A 22,557-nucleotide genomic window follows, 5' to 3' on the forward strand; every position below is an offset into this window, starting at 1 on the left:
CAGACAACTCAGCGATTATCTGGGGGGGCTGTTTCATATAAACCTAATCCTCTTTCCCCTTTTCCTTCTTCCCCCAAACTCATTTTTTAAAAAATCCACATCATTTTTTCCTTCAAAACATAGATCATATATGCATGGTTGGGGGGCGGGGGGGAGAGGATTCAGATGTAAAGAACACCAGTGCCTTTTCCTGTAAATCACATAAATGGTTCTCTTCATTGATCACGTGTTCCTTCTTCTGTATTCCGAGAATCAACACCCCAGATCACACACGCGGGCACGCACGCACGCACGCACGCACGCACGCATGTGCGGCAGAAATGCGGGTCATGGCAGGGGTATGGGAAATAAACACCAACAGTCACCGGAATTATAACCACTCTCTGAGGTCTCTTTGTTGTTACTCTTCCTCGGGGAGGAAGAGATGGATAAAAGGTACAGTAACAAAACTGGTTTCTCATTCTGCAAAGAGAAGCCCCTTGGATTTCCCCCTCATCAACTCTGTCGTCAGCATCTAAGAAAGTAAAGCTGTATCCAGCCCATATATTTTGTGTCTGCAGCTTGGCCTCTTTTCGTCTTCCATTCCCTTCCTTCATATGACTCATCAATGTCCCAGTGGCTGCTGCCACCCCGCCACCATAGCACCCCAGCTGCCACCCCCATGTGGACCACCCCTAGACACCGTGACCTCCACCCATGACCCCAGTGACCAGGACCCCAACACCACCACCACCTCTCCGCACTACGCTATTATTTCCCATATCTGTTCTTTTTTCATCTCAATAATACATTGATCAGCCACATTCCCCACCCACAGTCCTACCCCGGGACCCAACACACGACGGCATCTCTCCTATCCTAAATTTATCAATCAGTACTTACCCATTAACAACAACATAACTAAAAAGAAAAAAGAAAAAAAGAACAACAGCATAACAGCTTTTTGTCTCAGCAGAAGATTAATTACAAAAAGTCATAAGTAGGGAAGAGACAGCCATTATGGACACACTCAACATTTTGAAAGTAACTCTGTTTTACTGGGGGAAAAACTCAAGTTTAAATAGTCCCTAAGAACAAGAACATTACAGAGCTGGTGAGCTGCAGAATAAAGCCACTTTAGAAGTGCTGGGAATCTGAAAGTACACATTCTCTCTATCACTAAATCGCAGGAATTCCGTCATCAATTCGGTTTAAAGCATAGTTGAGGTTTCCCCTCCCTAGTTTTACTACTGGAAAGCTCAGGCTACCCTTCTGGGCCTCCAAACCTACAGAAGCTACTGCCGCTCTGGTAAGTTTCTTTCATGCAACCCAAAAGTCAGATCACTGGCCATACCTGAAACTATTGTTTCTATCCTGTGTCCCCAAGGACCAGAACTCAGTAAAAAAGCCTCCCTTCCTTACAAACTGTCCTGAAAGCAAAGCAGCCTGGTAGTTGTTCAGGCTGTGCACTGTGCAAGGCCACCACATTCAAGGAGGCACTGACCATATCAGCTCTACTATTTTAAAAACTGTCTATATTTTTATTACAATTTTGATGACTTAAAGATGGGTAATTCATTTATATTACAAGTTTCCAGCACACGGCAATAAAGTGTCTTGTTCTAAAAATCAGGATAGTCCAACAATCCTCCATCAGATGGAAGTAAAAAGTCTGTGGGAGGGATCCCTTTGTCTAATTTGCATAGAAATGCCAGACAGGTCGGCAGCCACTCTCAGAAAAGCCTCTCTCAAATACTTTAAATTTTCTGTGGTCTTGGCTGCTCAATGAAGCTTCTATTTTATTCATCGTTTAATAAACTCTGCACCCCATTAACTTTTTCCCTCCCAATCTAGTCTTTTTCTCCCAATAAGCACATCCTCTAATCAAAGCAAGCCCCTAAATACGACTGCATCCTCCCGTCCTATTTCTGTCACCTGCTGTTACTAAACACATGTTAACAACCACATGATAACCTTTTGTCGCAGGCAAAGATTAATCACCACTGGGAAAGAGATGCCCATATTGGGCACTCCACCAATTTAAAACCACGAACAAAACACGTTGCTTGGACTTGAATTTTGGTTGATGTTGGAACATATATCTCACATCTTGAACAAAGCAAAATTAAATTAAGCTTTCAGATGAGAATCAATTTTAATTTGCTTGCATCATTAATGATATTTACCAAAAATTACCACCAGCTCTTTCCTTCGAATATTGGGAAATATTACACAACGTTTAAAAGGCAATTATGCGCCCCAGTCAAATGAACAGTAAATCGAATAGAAATCCACATAAACTCACCTTGACCCCAAGAAAACAAGTTTTACTGCCATTGGTGATAACTTGCCCTAGTTGACAATCCAGGTGTGGAAACCTTAAAAAGGAAAAATACAGAAAAATTTAGACGAAAGGAGTAAGGTTCAGGAAAGCACAAACAGGAACTTCATTATAATACCACTCGTCACTGAAAAACAGAGCTAGCGCAGGAGTTCTCGGATCTCTGCATAACTGTGCCACAGATAAACGCTTCATAATGGGAGTTGTTTCACAAGTTCCCCATTTTTCCATCGGCTGTGTCTAGGATTTTAGAGCTACTTAATCTTATATTCAGATTAATCCTCAGTGGATTACGTGACTTCAATTTTCTTTCTATCTTAATCCCTCAAGCAGTTAATGATCTGAAAACTGATTCTTAAATACATCACATAAATGAAGTATCTTAAGGACTTAAGACTTGTCTTTTATCAGGGGAAAAATATCTCTGATACGTGAATAATCATGTCCATTTTGTAGATCTTAATTTTCTTAAATTGCACCAAATTTACACTCTGTTGTGCTTCTTCTTATAATTCAGAAATAAAAAGCCAGAGGAACTATAAATCCTACAATATTAACAATATTAATATTAGTTAAATCCTTAATAAAACTGTATTTCAAAATAAAACAGTAAAAATTACTTTCCTCTCTAAATTGTCCAGCAAGATTAGTTGCTACATGGTAGAAAACACATATTCTTCTACCAAATTCTACGGCAACAGATAGCCTAGAACGCCTGCTATTAGCAGGTTGAGTCATATAAAAGTACTGATATCCAACCACTTTCTATCTGTAAAAATGACAATTTCATCACTTTTCCTAAAGAGAAAATAGACAGATTTGGGAAACCCAGTGATTATGAAACAATTAAATCTTCAAAACTACCTATCGCTCTGCACACGTCATTTTTCTGAGCAGCATCCGTGGTTTGAGTATTAACCGTTTCCATTCCAACCCACCACATCTTCATGGTACCTGAAAGACACAAGTGAATTGTTTCCAGCATTTGGAAGGGCCAGAGAGTATCTTTTCAGTCCTTTCTTCCCACTCCACCCCTATTTACTGCCCACTTCCTCTCTGCTTCCTCCTTGCGGCAGTAAGAGTCTTCTCCGAGAGCGTAAATTGGGCAGAGAGGATAGCTGAGGACTGGGAGGCAAAAAGGTGAGAGGAAGAACGCAGCTCTCTAAGAAGGGCAGGCAGAAGGGAAAGCGTGTCAAAGTGAGTGAGGAGCAAGCGGCAGGGGGCAGAGGGATGAAGGGATGAGACGTGAGGGGAAGAAGGCTGCCTTTCCTTAAGCGGCAGGCATCACATCAGACTGAGGACACCCCACATGCCCAAGTCCAGATGGGATGAAGGGAACGTTTACTTCTGTCCAATCATACACTTTGTAACCCAACTATCTCGCCCATCCTTCCGTTGCTATGAACACCACCAGCAGCACAAGAAACACCCTCAACCCCACCCCCACCACCATCCGAGTAGTGTGGGGCACGCACAATGCTCCTGGAACTACAACCAACCAACATAAAAGAGGCCACGTGAGTACCCTGGGCATAAAAATTTACTCATTCACAAAACGTGTTCTCCTCTGAGATGGAGGAGGAAGGGCTTCGATAACCTTGCCTCCTACCGGGAGACCCATTAAATGAGCAGCCTACCACAAATCATTTTGCTTTGGTGTTTGTATGAACACGCGGCCAGCTGCAAAATAAACTGTTTGATCTCTTTTTATACCATTCATCTCATTTCTCTTCCCGTATTTTTAAAATTAATTATCTGGCAGTAAGATATAGAGTCAAAATCAGCATTCTGACTGTGCAAGAGTGGTGGTGAAATCTATTATTTTGTTCGTATCCAATCAGAATTTTAAACATCAGACCAGGAGAGAAAACGCTGGGAGAGAAAACCCAACATTCAGAGGCACTCTCCATTGTTCCAGTGGTGACTCTCCCCATAAAAACAGAGGTTGACCTAAAGTGGACCACGGTAACACTGAAGTTAAATGCATTCATCTGTGAGCCTTCTTCTTTTCTTAATAGAGGCATTCATAGCTATACATTTCCCTGTAAGCACTGATTTACTGGCATCCCATAAGTTTTAGTGTGTTTTTGTTTTCATTCATCTCAAAGGATTTTCTAATTTCCCTTGTGATACCTTCTTTGACCCACAGATTATGAAAATGTGTTGTTTAATTTCCACATTTTGTGAATTTCTGAACCTTCAGCTGTTGATTTTTAATATCACTCCATTACAACCAACAAACATACCTTGTATGACTTCAATGCTTTTAAATTCATTGAAACGTGCTCTGTGTCCTAATACATGGTCTACGGCCTAATATATTGTATTCTGAAGAATTTTCTACGTGCTTGAAAACAACGTGCACTATGCTATGGCTGGGTAGAGGGTTCTTTGGATGTTTGTTAGTTCTAGTTGGTTTATAGTGTTGTTCAAGCCTTCTATTTCCTTGTTAACCTTCTGCCTCGTTGCCTAGCTAAACTTCTGCCTAGTTTCCACTTGTTATTGAAAGTAGGATACTGAAATCTCCAACCACAATAGTTGAATTTTCTATTTCTCCCTCCAATTCTGTCAGTTTTTGCTTCATGTATCTTGGGGAACAGTTGCTAGATGCACATATGTTTGTAACTGTTATGTCTTCCTGATGATGGATTGACCCTTTTACCAATATGTAATGACCTTGTTTGTTTCTTGTGGTAATTTTTTACTTAAAATCTATTTTGTCCAATATTAGCATAACCACTCCCAGCTCTCTTTTGGTTACTATTTGCATGGTATATCTTATTTTATCCTTTCACTTTGAAACTATTTGTGTTTGAATATAAAATGGATCTATTGCAAAGAGAATACAGTCAGGTCACATTTATTTAATTCAGTCTGCCAATGTCCTTTTTTTATAGGTGTGTTTAATCCATTTACATTTAATGTAATTACTGATAGGATTTACATCTGCCATTTTACTGTGTTTTCTGTATGTCTGTGCTTTCTGTTTTTCTGTTCCTCCATTACTGCCTTCTTTTGTGTTAAACAGATATTTCTGATACCATTTTAATTCCTTTGTTGCTTCTTTTATACTTTTTAGTACTTTCTTAGTGGTTTATACTGTCTTCACATTTACATAATGTAGTTACTTTTACTGATAGTCTTTATTTCTTCCATGGAGTTGAGTTATTGTCTAGCGTTCTTCATTACAACCTGAGAGATCCCCTTTAATATTTCTTGTAGGGCAGCTCTGTTAAGGACAAATTCTCTGTTTTTGTTTTTCTGAGATGTCTTAATTTCTCTTCTATGTTGAAGGATAGTTTTGCTGGATATAGAACTCTTGATTGGATAGTTGTTCTTTCAGCACTTTGAAAGAACTACCTTCTGGTTTCCACGATTTATGATGAGAAGTCAGATGTTAATCTTATTGAAGGTTCCTTGCACATGATAATTCACTTCTCTCTTGCTGCTCTCTTTGTTTTGGCTTTCAATAGCTTGACTGTTGTGTGTCTGGGTGTAGATATCTGTGTTTATCCTGGAATGTACTGAGCTTCTTGGATGTGCAGATTAATGTATTACATTAAATTTGGCAAGTTTTTGGCCACTGTTTCTTCAAGTATCCTTTATCTCTCTTTTCTCCTGGGACTTCCATTATGTGTATGTTGGTATCCATGAGGTATTCTGAGGTTCTCTCCATTTCTTTTTATTCATTTGGGCTTCTGCTCCTCAAACTGTATGATTTCAACTGACCTACTTTCAAGTTCGCTGGTTCGCTGATTTTTTCTTCTGCTAATTCAAATCTGTTGTTGAGCCCTCTAGGGATTTTTTTCATTTCAGTTATTGTATTTTCAACTGCAGAATTTCTATTTGGTTCTTTCTAAATAATTTCTATCTATTTATTTATATTCTCTATTTGGTGAGACATCATTCACATCATTTAACTCTTGAGACATGACTTCCTTTCATTTTTTTAACACATTTATAATTGCTGACTTAAAACATTTGTCTAATAAGTCCAATATCTAGACTTTCTCAGGGATATTTTTCATTGTTTTTTCCCTGTGAATGGGTCACACTTTCCTGTTTCTTTGTGTTTTGTAATTGTGTGTTAAAACTGGATTTTAAATAATATAATATGGTAACTCCAGAAATCAGATTCTACCACCCCAACCAAAGGTTTACAGTTGTTGCTGTTTGCCTTTGTTGTTCCTAATGCTATTTGTCCATTTCCTGGACTAATTCTATAAAGTCTATTTTCTTTATTATGTGCAACCACTTAAGTCTCTGCCCAGATTTCTTCCATAGTCAGCTAATGATAGAATAGAGATTTCCTTAAGTGCTTTGAACCAACACATCTCACAGCCTTTGCTGCTGTGGGCTCTCATTGGGACATATGCACAGATTTACATCTGCACATGGGACTTTGAGATTCTAAGGAATATGTCAGGGCTTTTCAAAGCCCTCTATAGATATATCTTTTCCCAATTTTTCTTTTTAAGTTTTTTGGTAAACCTCTTGTTAACCCCAACTAGTGTAGATATCCCAGGAACCTACGATGTTAAACAACTGCCACTGGTTGTTTTTAACAAATGTCCTGAGGCTGTTTACACACAATAAGTCAGGAGGAATAAAAACAACTTCTGAAACAGAGGTTTTTAGGGAGCTGCCAGACAGGTCATACAGTGATAATTTTCTGAGAATGGAGCATTTGGAGAGTTCTGAATCTCTTCTGTCCCCTCCAGAAGCTTTTAGTTTTCAAAGCTACCATGGTGCTGGGAAGGAGTAATGGGAATAAATTTAAATGCCACAAAGGTCATGGTTTTTAGCACAATTCAGTATTTTTCTTGAATAAACACCCACTGGATTGTTCCAAGTCTTTGATTAATTTCCAGAGTTCTAAAATAGTTTATTTCGACAATTCTTGCCTCTCTCAGTGAAATTCTGTTCTCATTGCTGTTTTGGAAAAGAGAATTTATCGAATGTCCTTACTCCAAAATTCCAGAGGTGGTTCCAAGATAAAGATGTTTTTAAAACACAAAAATTAATGCAAAAAAATCCATTATGAACAAAATATGAAAATTTTAAATTAAAACATGATCAGTAACAGTGTCATACTATGCCATGCTGGAGCCTGAAACAAAAGGAAAAATCAAATATTGATCCTGTCCTTTTAAAATTTTTGGTATTTTGTTCATGGATTTTTGCACTAAGTTTTATTTTTTTAACCATATTGAAATATTAGTTATTTTTACTGCTTAGTTTTTTAGTATCCCGTTAAATTTTATGTCTGAGGCAACTACCTGACTAGCCTTTTTCTAGTCCCAGCCCTGGAGAAGTGTGATTTTCAGACCACAGCTCTGCTTTTTTTTTTCTCTCTCTAAACTGAGATATTAGTTCTAACTCACATTTATATTCCATTACAATACCTTGGGTTGTCATCAAAATAATAATTCTAAAATCTAGCAGAAAAAATTCAGTATAAAGTTTGGGGTAGAGAATAAAGTGGTTATATTAAACTAACTTGTTAAAACTGCTAGTGGAAGAAAATTAGCTCACTCAGTGTACAATTCATTACTAGCTACCAGAGAAACTAATACAAAAAGTTTAAAGAAATACTTTAGGAAATTAAATCTAGTGTTTGGCATTTCTGCTATACATACTTCCTAAGATATTATGCAACACTAATAAAAAACACATCAAGCTTAGAAATAGTCATTTCAACCAAAATTATTCTGTTAAATGATTTCAGTTTTTGAATTGGCTTCCCCTGAAAATAAACTGATAGAAATATAAGAATTAGGGGCAAAAATATGTTTCGCTTAATATGTGGCAACATTTCCAATCTGAGAAGACAATTATTTGCATGTAAAGAAAGACTGCCTGTCTTCAGGAGCTATTTTGAGTGAGTAATTTCATATAGCTTAGTACAAAGACAATTAATTCTGGATGATTTGAGATTACTTCCGTTATATTGTCATTTCACAGAGATAGTGCTCATATTAAGTTTCTAGATTAGTACTTTGCAGTAAGTCTGGTGAAGTGTGGAAATTTAACTTCTCCATTAAGTGTTCATTATTTGCTTCTGCTGTTTTATTGTCATTTCTTACAATCCATGGCTCTATATTCCATGCTTTGTCTGCACTACTTTTGGAAAGCATTTAAAATCACTATATCAACATTAGCCTGTTTCTGGACAAATTTATTTGCCTTATTACCGTCTTTATAGAAGCTAACACACTATGTTGGCTTTTCATTTCTGCAGGTGAGTCAAAGTTCCCAAAGTCAACATCAACCTGTCATTAACACTGGCTTAGCCCTCATCACATACACTGCTGGATCACCTTTAATGATTATGTGTACACACTGCTTTGTTCTTCTAAGAAAACTGAACCTACTGGTTCAATGGAAGAAGTCTTGAAGGGTCACACCGCCCATCCTCTACGGGCAGGGGAAGGACATCTACCTGAAAGACCAGGCTCAATCTTATATTTAAAAAAAAAATCAACAGTTTGAGTCAACAACCTCTTCTCCTCTATCTACTCTAAACTTTGGTAATAAAACATGAACCAGAAATAAGAAAAGAAACCAAAACAGTCATTACCTGAAGATGACAGGACTGCCTACCTAGAAAATTCAAGAAAAATAACCAAAAAGAGGTTAAAGTTGATAAGAGCTTGAAAAGTGCTCGGTTACAAAATTATGTCTTAAAATCACCATCTTTCTATACATAAATTATTGGTTATATATATATATATAACGATCTGAATATTTGAGTCCCCTCAAAATTTGTACGTTGAAAACCTAAGGTCCAAGGTGATGGTATTAGGAGGTGGGGCCTTTGGGAGGTGACTGGGTGATGAGGGCAGAACCCTCACAAATGAGATTAATACCTTAATAAAAGATGTCCCAGAGAGCTTGCCTGCCCCTTTCACCAAGTGAGGACACAGCAAAAAGGCACCGTCTATAAACCCAAAAGCAGCCTTTACCAAATCTGCTGGCACCATGATCTTAGACTTCCTAGCCTCCAGAACTGTGAGAATAAACGTCCCTTGTTCATAAGCCACTGGTCTGATGTACTTTGTTATAGCGGCCCAAAAGGATGGAGACAACATAACATAGCACCAGGCGCCATATACAGAACTGATTATACAACACTACCCAATGGAAGAGGGCTCCTTCACAAAGGCTAAAGAAGAGTATAAAATATACACACATAACCTTAAACATCGTATTTTCCAAACGTGGTGGGACATGTGAAAGCAGCCTGCAAAGTGAGAGACCACGCACAGCAACGACAGGCAGAGAAGAGGCAAGAACGCCAGTCTCCTCTGTGTGCCACCTGCCAATCTCCTATACACGCCACCTTCCTACCGCCACCTGCTCGAGTGCTCATTCAGGCTGCTATTACGCTCCTACCTGCCAGAAAACCAACCAAAGAACCTCCGTCTATATAGAAGGCTTCTTTGGCTGTGTCGGGGATAGAAATGGTTATAAGCTAATGGCTTAACAATGTAAGCAGCTATGTATCCTGTCCCTAACCCCATCTCCCCATGCATCCCAGAAGGCGAGGCCTTTTCTCCAGCACACAGGTCCTGGTGCTACTCCCCACTGGCTTCTCAACCTCTCCACTGACGGATCCATGACCACCGGCTACCTGGGCCACCAGTGTTTTCTGGTCACTCCAGGCAGGGCAGCCATCCTGGCACACAGCAGCCTCGTCAGCGAGTGAGCAACTTCCCCTCCTCAAACCCTAACCAGCCCCTAACCCCTTTAGACCACGGGGTTCTCCTGGCTCAGCTTCACCTCAGCAGTTGCTCTCGGTTCCTGACATTCTGACATTCCCCAAGAAAGAGGAGTGTGGTTCCTGCTGTCAGCATCCTTTAATCGTCACAGTTCTATTTGGTCCTAGGGGACTGCAGGGGATCCGGGCTGAAATGAGACCTTCCTGCCAGCGCCTTTCCTACCCCAAGCCAGTGGGAACCATCATTGAGGACACCCACCCTCCCTCCCTCCTCCTAGTTTATGTGACGATCTGGGCTGGGTTTCAAATGCCCTGAGAGGCCCTCAGCCGTACCTGATCCCACACCAACACACCACCTAAGTCCTCAAGAGCAACACCATCACCTGCTGACAGTCTCAGGTCACTGGAGACAAGGGTCCAAGGGTAGGCCCAAGAGACCACCGATCCGGAATTAGAGGAGTGGGCTGCTGTCGTGGGGAAGCCTGGCCATCAGCCTGCCGGCAGCACAGGGCCCCCTGCTGCCCCTCGTAAATGCCAGCCGGGCTCTGTCACGGGCTCTACGCTGACTCTTCCCCAAGCAGGAAATGCTCTCCCCAGAGAGCTCACTCTTCACCCTCTTCAGGACTCTGCTCAGCATCGCTCTCGGGGAGGCCTTTCCCAATCTACGTGGCCCAGCAAATCCCCACCCAACACTCCTCCTCCCCCTTCTGTGACTTATTTTTCTCCACAGCACTGTCCCTACCTGACAGATTTCATATTTTACTTAACCTGTCAGCTCCTCGGGGGCACAGGTTTGGTCTGTTTCGTTCACTGCTTTGTGACACCTGACACCCAGCATAGCACCTGGCAATACAGACACTCAGAGGTCTCTGCTGGACGTCGTTAAGGAGAAACAAAGCCGGACGCTAGTTAAAGGCAGTAAAGACAGTCCATTCAGCACACACTGCAAGAGGGGAGAGAGACTTCGGTCCAGACCCAAGCCCAACTTCAATCCACAGAGAGGCGACTGGACATCTTAAAAGAAGAATGAGGTTATGAGGAGGGGGAACAGGTGGGGCTCAAGCAGTGGTCAATTACAAAAAGCAGGGAGGGTGGTCAGTCCTTGTCCACAAGGTGAGGCCACCTGTGTCAGTCTGTCCTGGTCTCCTGGAGACTGGGAGACGGAGGCCCTGTCCTCCCTGGTTACCTTTCAGAGGAATGGCTTTCAGGTCCTTGAGAAGGATACTCCGGGTTGCAGGGGATACAGATACATCTCAAAGGGACAGAGAGAGGATTACAGTTGTAAGTTCTTCTAATAAATGATTAATAGAAGGGAGGTCATGGGCCTCTCCTCAGATGTTGGCTGGAACTAAGGGGAAATCTTTTTGGCAGCCATGCGCTTTCCCAAACAGGAACTCTTGGGGGGGGCCAGGGCATCCCAGGGGCATGGCCTCAGGCTGCTGGAAGTCGTGTTAGAGTTTACTCAAGTCTCTGAGCATGTGTATAACTGTGGGGTGAAGGGTGAGGGAGGGGCACAACGCTGCGCTGAAAGCTGCAGTTCTTACAGGCCAAAGCTGAGCCTTGGTCAAGAAGAGGGCTCAGAGGAGCCTGATTAAAGTTTGGTCAAAGGGGAGTGTCTTTGTGGATGGATGGACGGATGGATGGGTGGGTGGATGGATGGGTGGGTGGGTGGACACATGGATGGATAAATGGATGGGTGGGTGGGTGGATAGATGTGGGTGAATGGATGGATGGGTGAGTGGGTGGAGGATGGGTGGGTGGAGGGAGTAGAAGCGTTGGTGGGAAAGGGGTCAAGATGTTAAGATCCAAACTCAGATAGGAAATAGAAATCACCTCAGAGAAAAAGGGAAAATCGCCCACTCTTTCCAACAACGCCCTCTCCAGATTCCTGTGATGGGCACACTGAGGCTCCCACTCACCTATAAAACCATTAACGGGAACAAGCCGATAGTTCACCCCAGCCCTTCCCAGCCTGCACTTGCTTCCCGCAGGATATCTTCCAGGCCTGAGTTTGCTCCCTGCTTACAATTCATATTAAAAACAGATCCTAAGGAGTTTCCAGGAAGGTCTCCTGCGGAGCTGAAGCTATCTGTTCCTATTAACTTTTTATTAATGAAGCATCTTTCGGTAGTTCATTTTTTTCCCTTTCCCCTTGGCAGCCGTGTCCGAGATGCAGAAGAGCTTTAACCCACTTTCCTCCCTTTCCCATCCCCGTCTCAGCTTCCCTCCGCCTCCAGCTCACACTCGGATCCAAAAACATCCCGTGTGTGAGATCACAAGGCAGGCCTGGTTCTCCAGGTAACCACCCGGTTCCAGTAGCTCCACGCAGCCCTAGGTTATAGCAATTTGCATTTTCTCAGCAGCTCACCTGCAATATCAGCCAGATTTCTTTTTTTGTCTTTTCAATCATACAACAGACATTAAAAAAAGAAAAAGCATGTTTATAATTTACATTTGAACATAATTTGGAGACAGGGCAGATTCAGGGTTTGTGAAGCCTTATGTTTACATGGGGAGAGGGGAGTGAGCTCCTTATTTAAAAAAAATCCAAAATGACAAATACAAACTTCTATGACCATGTGAGCACACTGTCAGCGGCTCTCCCAGGGGTTTGGACCAAGTTTGAATGAGGGGCCCTGAAGCTTAAGATTCATTAGCTCCCCAGTCAATCTGCCTCTGCTGGGAGATAGAAAAGGCTAGAGAGGTTTATACTGCAGCATTAAAATCTCTGGAAAACCGCTAAGCATAACAGTCTTCTATTACATCAATCCTCTCGATACTATTCTTATCTCTCTTTCACAAACCTCCACCCCTGCTGTTCCCTCTAATTTGGCAGCAGCAATTCATTATAAAGGTGCATGTGCTGGGCTGGGGTTGGGCATCCTTCCCCTGTTTGGGCTCTAACAATCTAGCACTGTGTCAATTATGTAACAGCCAAAACAGGGAGTGTAAGGGAATACGAAAAGCATCATCGTAGTTCTTACATAAGCCTTCACAAACCATCCATAAGATCTGCCCCCTAGATCGGGATACTCGCAATTATATAAGGTAGAGAGAAAACACTGATTCAGCAGCCAGCTTTACTTCCGACCTTAAAAACAAAAAAAGCTCTTTTTGCACTTAATTTGCTAGTCTCTGTTAGCAAAGTAAGTTTTCAATTTGATGGAGAAAGCAATCTTTGATAAGACTTGATGATCTTTTCACTTAAACATAAAGGAATATCCTGATAATGCTACCCAACTTCACTGATACCTCTGCACAAAGAAATGTCCCACTGAGGATTCCCCCGCACATTCTGCATGGAATCATGGGTCCCTGACAAACATCAACTATTCCTTGCAGGTTTAAGAAAAGTCAAGGTATTCTGACAAAATACAAAAGTGTACATGCTATCATTCTTCCACACATCTCCTTTCCAATACCATTTTTCTCTCTCCGTATTTCTAACCACTTGCTTTTACTTTCCTTAAGCCACTGCAGCCACACCTTGAGCTAAAAGTGACAAATTAAAAGAAAACAGTGCTATCCAATGGGTCTCAGCCCTGGCTACACATTAGAATCACAAAGGAGCTTTTAGTATTACAAGTGTCATATAGCATCACCAAAAACCAGTTAGAACAGAACACTGGGGTAGTGGTCACAAAAGGAGGTGCCTAGACACTAGTAAATCTGATGTTTCTACTTTTGTCTTCTTCTTACCTGAAAAAAAAAAAAAACCTATAAATACAAGTAGAGGTTGGGGGGGGGGCGGGGAGAGATCTTTAATAACCGGCAGTTCATAATTACTAAGTTTCCATCAGATATAAAAATAAAATCATTCAATAGTTTAAAAGCCATAAAGATATCTATGGGGTCCTTTTATTACCATCAGTAAATACCAAAGAATTTTCACCAAGTTTCTTAACAGCCTTTACAAAACCTTTTTTTTAATGTTTTCCAATTTTACCTAATGAGTTCTGTATTACCTTAAAGGGTATCTCCAGCTAAGACCATGCTTATTTTCAAGTAAAGTTTGGGTTTAAATCAGAAATTATGGCTCTGACTTATCCTCAACCTCTTTTCCTAGATGCTCTGGTAATCACTTTTATAACTTTACCAATGAGCAAATATTTTTTAAAAGCACTTATATAATAAGAGAGTACAGGCGTCTTTGGTACCCTGCCAAGAGTACTTCTTTCCGTGTTTGTATTTAAAATAGAATGGTAGTAACATCACTTGTGTGCCTTAAATTCCTTCTGTGCACAGGCTCAGAATGAAAAAAATGGATGTAGCAAACCGCTTCACTGCTTTGCCATTATAAAGCTCAAAGGAAATAACACATTCATACTAAATTAAGACGAAGACACAGAACAAATTATCCAAAGCTGGGGGTGTAGGGGTGGGGAGGAATTCGGTTGAACTAACCTGCCAGCCCTTCTAAAACAGAGGATGTTTAACCTGGCAGCACTCGGGTGTCAAATGAGCTGCAATGGCTCAGCCCAAGCAGGTGATGCAGGCAGCAGAGAATAAGTGCTATGGTGACAGAAAAGCCAAATAAACCCTGCGCTGCCCCGAGCCCCCGCTGCAGTCACTCCCCAGTCCGCGCGGGCTCCAGAAGGCAGGCACCGGAGCCCAGCCCGCCCCCGCCGGACTGTGCAGAAGAGGATTCGCTCACCTGGGTGGGAAAGAGTCAAGAAAGATGTTCAAGAAGCCACCACTGCCCTTAACGAGACTCTCATCCCGGACCGGGTTCCCACACGCCTCCTCCTCCTCCTCCTCCACCAGCTCGAGTTTTCTATTTGGCGACAGGTTTGGACTGTGCTGACCGGCCGAGGAGGTCCGCAAAGCAGGGGAGGGCGACAAACTTGCCGCGACAAGCCAGCAGAGGTGGCGCAGGTGGCGGAGGCAGGGTCGCCCCCGCGCCCGCGCCGGCTCCTCAGCCCGGCCCCGCCGCCCGCCCACGCCCGCCGGCGCCCGCCCGCGCCCAGTGCTCACCTCGCGCCGGCGCCGCCCAGGCCGCCGCCCCCGCTCGGGGCGCGCGGTGGCCGCGGGCGGGGACCGCCGACCGAACGCCGAGGCGCTCCTCGGCTGCAGCGGCCGCCCCTCCGGCCGCCTCGCCCGGACAAAGAGAAGCGGCGGGGCGGGCGGCGGCGAAACCCGGGCCTCGGAGCGCGCCGCGCACCCCGCGCAGCCCGCGCGCCTCGTTTGCGGGGTGCGGGCGGCGGTGACAGCGGCCGGGCGGCGAGCGGGCTCGCGCGGGAGGGCGGCGCGGGGCGGAGAGGCGCGCACCCCCTCCCGACCGCCCCGAGACGCACACGCCGGGACCCGCGCCCCGCGCCCCGCAGCCCGGCCGGGGAGCCGCAGCGCCCTCTGCCGGCCGCGCGCCGTCCCGCTCCAGCTCCGGGAAGGCCTCGCTGCGCCACCGCGGTCCCAGCGCCCCGGGCGACCCCGGCGGGTGGCGTGAGGCCGAGGCGGCGGGGGCTGCGGGGCAGTGGGCTTCGAGGAGTGGGATCTTCTGTTGTCTTCCAAGGACAGAAGAGGGAGCAGCTTCAAATTTGATAGCAGCAAGAATTTGGTTTCAGCAGCAGGAATTTGGGTTCAGCCCCAGGAAGAACTTGGAGCACAGTGGGATTCCTGATGCACGAGGAGCCCAACGTTGACCTCTGGAAGATTGACCTTTGCGGAAAAAGCAGGTGTTGCTTTCTAGAATCGGATTCATGTCTGTGTTTAATAAGCACTGAATGTGCCTAACACTGATCGAGAGGTTCTAGAGAACCTCTCAGGACTAAATATAGTAAAGACTTCTCAAAGAAATGCTCCCGGCTCTCTCGAGCAGTGCACCTGTAAGGCTTGAAAAGATAAGCGAGATGGGAGAACTTCCGCCGCCTCTGGGTCAAACCGCAATGTTGATAACATTTGCCTTATAAAAATGAAATGCTAATGCTGGTCCTCGCATTCTTTACGTGTTTTTTTTTTAAGGGAAAGGGGTGTCTTTTTCCAAACTACCATGTTAAGCCATATTTTATACCTGTTCATTTTTGAAACACACTGCACTACTTGGTGAAGGGAAATCGAGCAAAAGTACCTTTTTCCGCACCACTGTCTTTTAAAATTATTCTAACAGATCTCGCTCCTCTGGAAGAATCTAGGGCAAGATTTCATAGTTTTTCCTGTCACTTTCAGGTTAAAAAAAAAAAAAAAAGTCTGATTCTCTGGTATTAAAAAGCCCAGTCCAATCCAAATTGAAACTTCGGTCTCATTCCACGTAAGCCCACCCCACTCCCCTCTCGCCAACCACCAGCTCCCAGCCGGACTCAAGCTCGGAAGCCTGCATGGGGAAGGGAAAGGCCTTTTCTGTCTTGTTTTACATCCCCGGGCTGGCTCTGCAGACGGGCTCCTCCAGGATGTAGGGCAGGGAGACCCCTGCACCAGGCCCTCCCTGGTCCTGGCTTCTGCGTCAGCTGGGTTTGACTGCGTTTTGCCTCAAATATGCACATTTTCCTCTTGTGTTTGCCCTGAAGGTCAGTCTTTCCTCCACTTTGAGACTCCTCAAATAATACAGAAATCATAAATTCTGTCCCTAAACCTAAGATAAATTCCCCCCAGGCAATTATATTTGGCGTGGCTGAAACATCGGTAGAATAAAAATGGCTGCAATCTTCTTGATGCGACACGAATTTCTAATGCCTTATGAGTCTCTTGAGAATGTGACATTAATTTAGGGCTGTAACTAAAATACTCTATATCCAAAAACATGTTCTTTGCTACCCTTTGCTTGTTTTGTGTACTTATGGTGGAATAGGCTTCAGTTACTACAGCAAAGACTACGGAGAAAGTATACAGAGATTTTAACACAATCTGTAGCATGCAAAGACTCTTCTTCAGGAAATATATATTCAAACCAGTCTCCTTAACACCCCAGACTCCTTAGTTGTATGCTACAGCGCCTAAACCCTCGTCACAGAAGCCTTGCCAGAGGCTTTTTAAGGACAATTGAGAATCGCCTAGCATTTTGCCTGGGACCTCAGAAAGGCTTTTCTCTCGAGAGCAGTGAGTATTGACCCCAAAACCAGACATGATGATAAAATGTGCACAATATCGGCACACAACTTACTTACATCCCTCCAGGCCTCCCATATCTTGACCCATTTGGTTCAAAAAAGGCTTTTTCCTCAGCATTCATTTCACCACAGGTGCTCCCTGGGCAGTGTGAGGACCACACTGACATGGTCCCCGCCTCTCAGGGAATTTACATTCTGGGTAATGACAGACTCAGGTGCAAGGACCAGGGAAGAAAGAAATAGGAGGACATGATGGAAATGCAGAGAGCAGGGTCCCGACATTAGATGCCCACTGGCACTTGTATGCCTGGCTGTGCCTCCGGCTGTGGGGCTCCAAGGGAAGGGAACATGACAAGTGCCCAGGTGGAAAAGAGCTTGCTAACTCCATCTCTGTGTTCATAACTTTCCTCCCAATTTCAAGAGTTAATTTTGAGCTTTTTTTAAATTTCAGGGGTGGGGCTAGCTTTTATTTTCCCAAAATTTGAATTATTGGGTTAGAAAATATTAACTTGTTTATGACTACATGTACATATAATAAATTATATATGTGTGTAAGTGTATATATGTGTGTATATGTGTATATATTGTATACAGGTGTGTATATGCTTATATAAAATATTTGTGCAGCATATATATATATATCATATATGTGTGGCATGTGTATATATATATAATATATACTGTATATATGATACATAACAGAGAGGGAAAGCGACCCAAATAAAAAGGCTACACCAATTTATACTCCTGTCATCAAGGTACAAGAAAAGCTGTTTCACTTCTCTTTTAATCTCCTTTAAAATGTTTGCAAATTTGATAACTATAAATAATATCCAATTCCCTTCCTTTTTCTTTATGTGATTTTAAATATAACATTGGCACATACAGCGGAATATAAGTAACATGTATCTATGTTATCAAACAAATAACAGATGAACCCATAACCCAGCCAATAACTTGCATCCATCAGGAGCAACTCCTTTGTCCCCTTCCTTCCTCCTCACTCCACCCCCAGGGGAACCTGTGTTCTGTATTTTATGTCCATTGTTCTCTTGCCTTTCTTTAAAAAATAAGTTTGTCACATATGCATATATAATTGAATAATGTATTTGTGAATTTGGTTTTTTCAGCCTTATAAAAAATGGCCTCATGCTTAATGGGGGTCTTCAACTTGCTGATTTCACTCAACATTATGTTTCTAAGACTTGTCTATGTTACGGCACATAATTGAAGTTCATTCATTTTTCACTGCTACGTAATGTCCATCATTTTCCTATTGGATTGTTTTCAGCCTTTTAAAAAATTATGAATCCATATGAACATCTCATAAAAGTCACCTTGTGTATCAAAAAACATTCAAGATAATGCTAAATATTTTTGCAAAGGACCAATGGAAACCCTGGCTGGACCAATGTACCTTTCCACCAGCAATATATGAGATATCTCAGTTATCCACATTCTTTCCAACACTTTCTATGGTCAGACCTCTTCCTTGGTGGCAAGCTAGTGGGTATGAAATGCCATCTTACTGGAGTCCTACTGGGTATTTCCCTGATTACTAATGAAACAGAACTCTCCTTATGGTTATGTGCCAGACATATTTTCTCTTCTGTGAAATACCAGTCCATGTCTTTTGCACATTTTTCAATTGTATTTAGTCATTTATCTTACGGATTTATAGACGTTCATTGTATATTCTGGATACTGATTCTTCACTGATTGTATTACAAATATGTTCTCCCAGTGAGGGACTTAATTTCCATTTGCTTTACGGTATTTTTTGAAGTAGTCTTAATATTTAAAATAATCAAATTTATCAACCCTTTCATTGATGAGTTTCTGTGTCGTGTTTAAGAAATTCTGAAAGATATTATCCTATATTTTTGTCCTAAAAATATCAAAGTTCTGCCTTTCACATTTTAAGTACTTAATCAATTGGAATTGATTTTTGGTGTTTGTGTGAGATGAGACTCCAACTGCAATTTCATCCATGTGAATACTCAGATGTTCCAGACCACTTACGAAGCAGGCCCTTCTCCCCTCAGTCGTCCGCAGTGCCACTTCCTTTGTGCCCCAGAGCTCCAGACACATGTGGGCTTCTTCCTGAACTGTGCACTTTGTTCTACTGGTCAGTTTGTCTCTGCCCATACCAATATCCAGTGCATAGGTGCTGCAGATTTATTATAGGTCTTTGTATCAGCTAGAGCAAGTTCATCTACCTTATGTTTCTTTAGCGCCAACCTGACAATTTCAATGAAAACTCCATTCACTTTTATTTAGAATTTGGAGAGAATAAACAACATCTTGACATTGAGTATTCCTCTCCAAATCATGAATATCATTCAGTTTTCTTGGGTGTTCTTTAATAAGATCTTATGATAGCCTGTATATAGAATTTACATGTCTTTTGTTAAAATTATTCCTGCTGTGGCAGATTGCCAATTATCTCCCAAAAATCCATTCATCTCTTCCTGGGGACACAGCTTCCCAGAGAGATTCCAGTCACGCCAGGAGGGACGGTGCAGCCTCTAGGTAGCTCCTACTGAAAGAATCACTGCTTTTCCTGGACTCAGGTTTCCCCCACGTTGTGCTGACCACAACATTGCCGAGGGAGTGGCCCAGCTTCCGTCTTTCAGATGAGTTCAGTGCTCTCAGGAATGACCTAGCAAAAAAGTGAAAGGAACCTAGGCCTCTGGGCGACCTGCTGAAGCAGAGCCGTCTGCCAGCCTAGACCAGCCACGCTGGAAACGTCTCTCTCACTTAAGGCATGCTTTTCTGGGCTATTTGTTATGTTGTGCTATCATTTTATATGCTGTTAAGAGTCTGTTAAGTAATATTTTATCTAGAATTTTTACATTGATGCTTAAGAGTGAGATTGAACTGCAATTTTCCTTTATTCTCATGTTCTTTCCTTGTTTTGATACCATAAAACGCATTAAGAATATTTCCACTCTTTCAGTCCTCTGGAGGAATTTACATAAGATGAAATGATCTGTTTCTAGAAAATTTAATTGTACTCATCCATAAAACCATCTGGATTTCATGTTTTTGTCATGAAGAACTTTCACTATTGTGTGATTTGATTTTAACACTTTATTAATAAGTAACAGTGCTATCTCAATGTAATTTTAATTTCCATTTTTATATTACCAGTGGATTGATCATCTTTCCATATGTCTATTTTTTTATTGAAGTATTGTTGATTTACAATGTTGTGTTAGTTCCTGGTGTAGAGCACAGTGATTCAGTTATACATTTATATCCATATGTCTATTAATTGTGGGTTTCCTATTTTGCAGATTGCCAATTTATTTCTTTTTCCCATTGTGATCCTTTAGATTAATTCAGGTTCCCCTTCCACTGCGGATGGAATACTATTCTCCACCCAGATGGATGGTGCTGGGCTTGGCCCTGTGGCTTGCTTTGGCCAACAGAACATTAGCAGACATGGCCTAAGCAAAAGGCTTTCATTACACTTGCTCAGACTGGCTTATCTCTTGCAATGTTATCACCATGAGAACCAGCAGGGTAATCAATGGTCTTTGAGTGATGAGTACACCTGGAACAGCCCTGTACCCAAATTACATTCTGGAGCCAAGCCCAGTGAACTTGCAGCCTGAAGCAGAGTCACCCAGCTCAGTCTAAGTGAGGCAAATCAGGCTGACCAGCAGACTCATGAGAGAATAAATGCTGTTGCTGTAAGCCACCGAGTTAAGGGGATTTGTCATGCAGTAACATTGAGGTAATAGCTGACTAACACATCTATTTATCGATCAAGGTGTTACAGCATTACTTACCAACTTTTGTAGTGATTAGCTTATACAAGTTTAATATATAAATGCAATTAATATATATAATTAATTTTATATAAGTAGTAGCATTTGCTGTAACTTGTCCCCTCGTGCTAGAGTTTGTCTTATATTTTCATGGTGTGCCTTAATTTTACAGAGGGAAAATTCACGTTTTTAGTTAAGTTTGTACACTTTTCCTTCTGTTAATCTTATACTCCTTTTGAACCTAAACTAAGTCTTTCCCAATTCTGAAATTTAAGAATCAATTCCATTTCCTGTTTTTCTAAAACTTTAAATATATGTAATTCAGTAATCTATCTAGAATAAGAGAGGTCTATTAATCACACCTAGACCCTCTGATTTTTCCCCTGAGTTCACTGTAGTACACCTGGGAGCTCTAAAAGTGTATCCTAATGCTAATTGGAAAAATGTTTAAATTGGAAATTCATTCAGATTATATCACAGTCACCCTTATAGCGAACGTGTTTGTTTTTGCTTTACATTTTTAATTAAATTAGCATGCCAGTTTAACTATCCCAATTACTTTGTGTTTAACCAAAAAGCTGAAATGAAGCTTTCGTTCGCTGCCCCGCTCCTCTAGAGAATTCAAACTTACCACAATCATTGAGTAATCCACATCTTTGTTCCTTATTAACTGGAATAATTGAATTGCTCCCCCATTTTTTTTTTTTTTTTGCAATTTCCAGTTCCTGGATTATCTTATGATCCTCTTATCTGTACAAGACTGGAAAAAGGTTGCATGAATAGCACTACTGTATTGAAGGTGTCCTGCTGTGACTGAAGGGCTGTCCCTGGCGGATCCTTCCCCGATTCCCCAGGGGAGAATTGCTGCTCTTCCTCCTGAGGTCCCACAGCAGGGTGTGTATGGGACTTGCATCGCAACGTGCTTTTGTTTACATGTTTGTTCACCCCATTTAACTGTGAGTCCCCCATTGGCTGTAGCTCATTTCTAATTGTCTAGCACTCTTCTTGGTACTTGGTTCACAGAAGATGCTCACTAAAATGTTGGTTGATCAACTGATTGGGAGGTTGCACTGGGTGATATTAAAGCGATGGTGAGCAGCCTAGTTTGTTAGCTTTCTTTCTCTTTCCTTTCTGTTAGACCATGACCAATACATAATTCAGGTAAGCTCTTGTACCGGGTCATTCTTTTCTCCCTCTCACTCCAGGCAGTTATTAGAGTGCCCAAACACCACATGGGAGAAAGGAAAGTGGGAATAGAAAAGATTATCCCCAGTTTTTACAACTAAGTTACCCTAGCACCGTGATATACTGGATAGAGCACTAAACTAGGGGTCAGGGGACTTAGGGTCCACGTCTAGCTCTTCCCCCAATACCCAGCTTAGAGCATGTAACTTCATCCCCCGTGACTGCAATTTTGCCGTCTGTAAATTGTAACGTACCACTGCATTGCACAATCTGTTAAATCCTTAGGACTTTAGCTCTGCACAGACCTAATCAGGATTAGAGTCATTCATCAGGCAGTCACACTGCACAGCGGAAGGACACAGGGCTTTGGAGTTAGGAGGTTGGGCATTGAGTCCAAACTCTCAGCTACTAGAGCAACAACTTTGGTCAAGTTATTTAACTTTACTGATGCTCAGGTTTCTGTGGAACCTATAATACCCCTCTTGTGAAGCTGCTGTGAACTTTAAATGAGATAAC

At 42.3% G+C, this 22,557-nt stretch overlaps 1 protein-coding gene across 1 annotated transcript in view; it reads right to left on the reverse strand.

Annotated features, from left to right (window-relative positions):
- Positions 1-14,936, reverse strand: part of MTUS2 (microtubule associated scaffold protein 2) — a 405,965-nt gene extending 391,029 nt beyond the window's left edge. Inside the window, exons 1-3 of the mRNA XM_064493235.1 lie at positions 14,695-14,936; positions 3,185-3,274; positions 2,285-2,357 (exon numbers count right to left, since the gene is read on the reverse strand). The gene's annotated coding sequence lies outside the window, so the exon portion shown is untranslated. The remainder of the gene's footprint in view (positions 1-2,284; positions 2,358-3,184; positions 3,275-14,694) is intronic.
- Positions 14,937-22,557: the final 7,621 nt, after the last annotated feature.

Source organism: Camelus dromedarius, chromosome 13 (assembly GCF_036321535.1).
Source record: "Camelus dromedarius isolate mCamDro1 chromosome 13, mCamDro1.pat, whole genome shotgun sequence".
NCBI lineage: Eukaryota > Metazoa > Chordata > Mammalia > Artiodactyla > Camelidae > Camelus > Camelus dromedarius.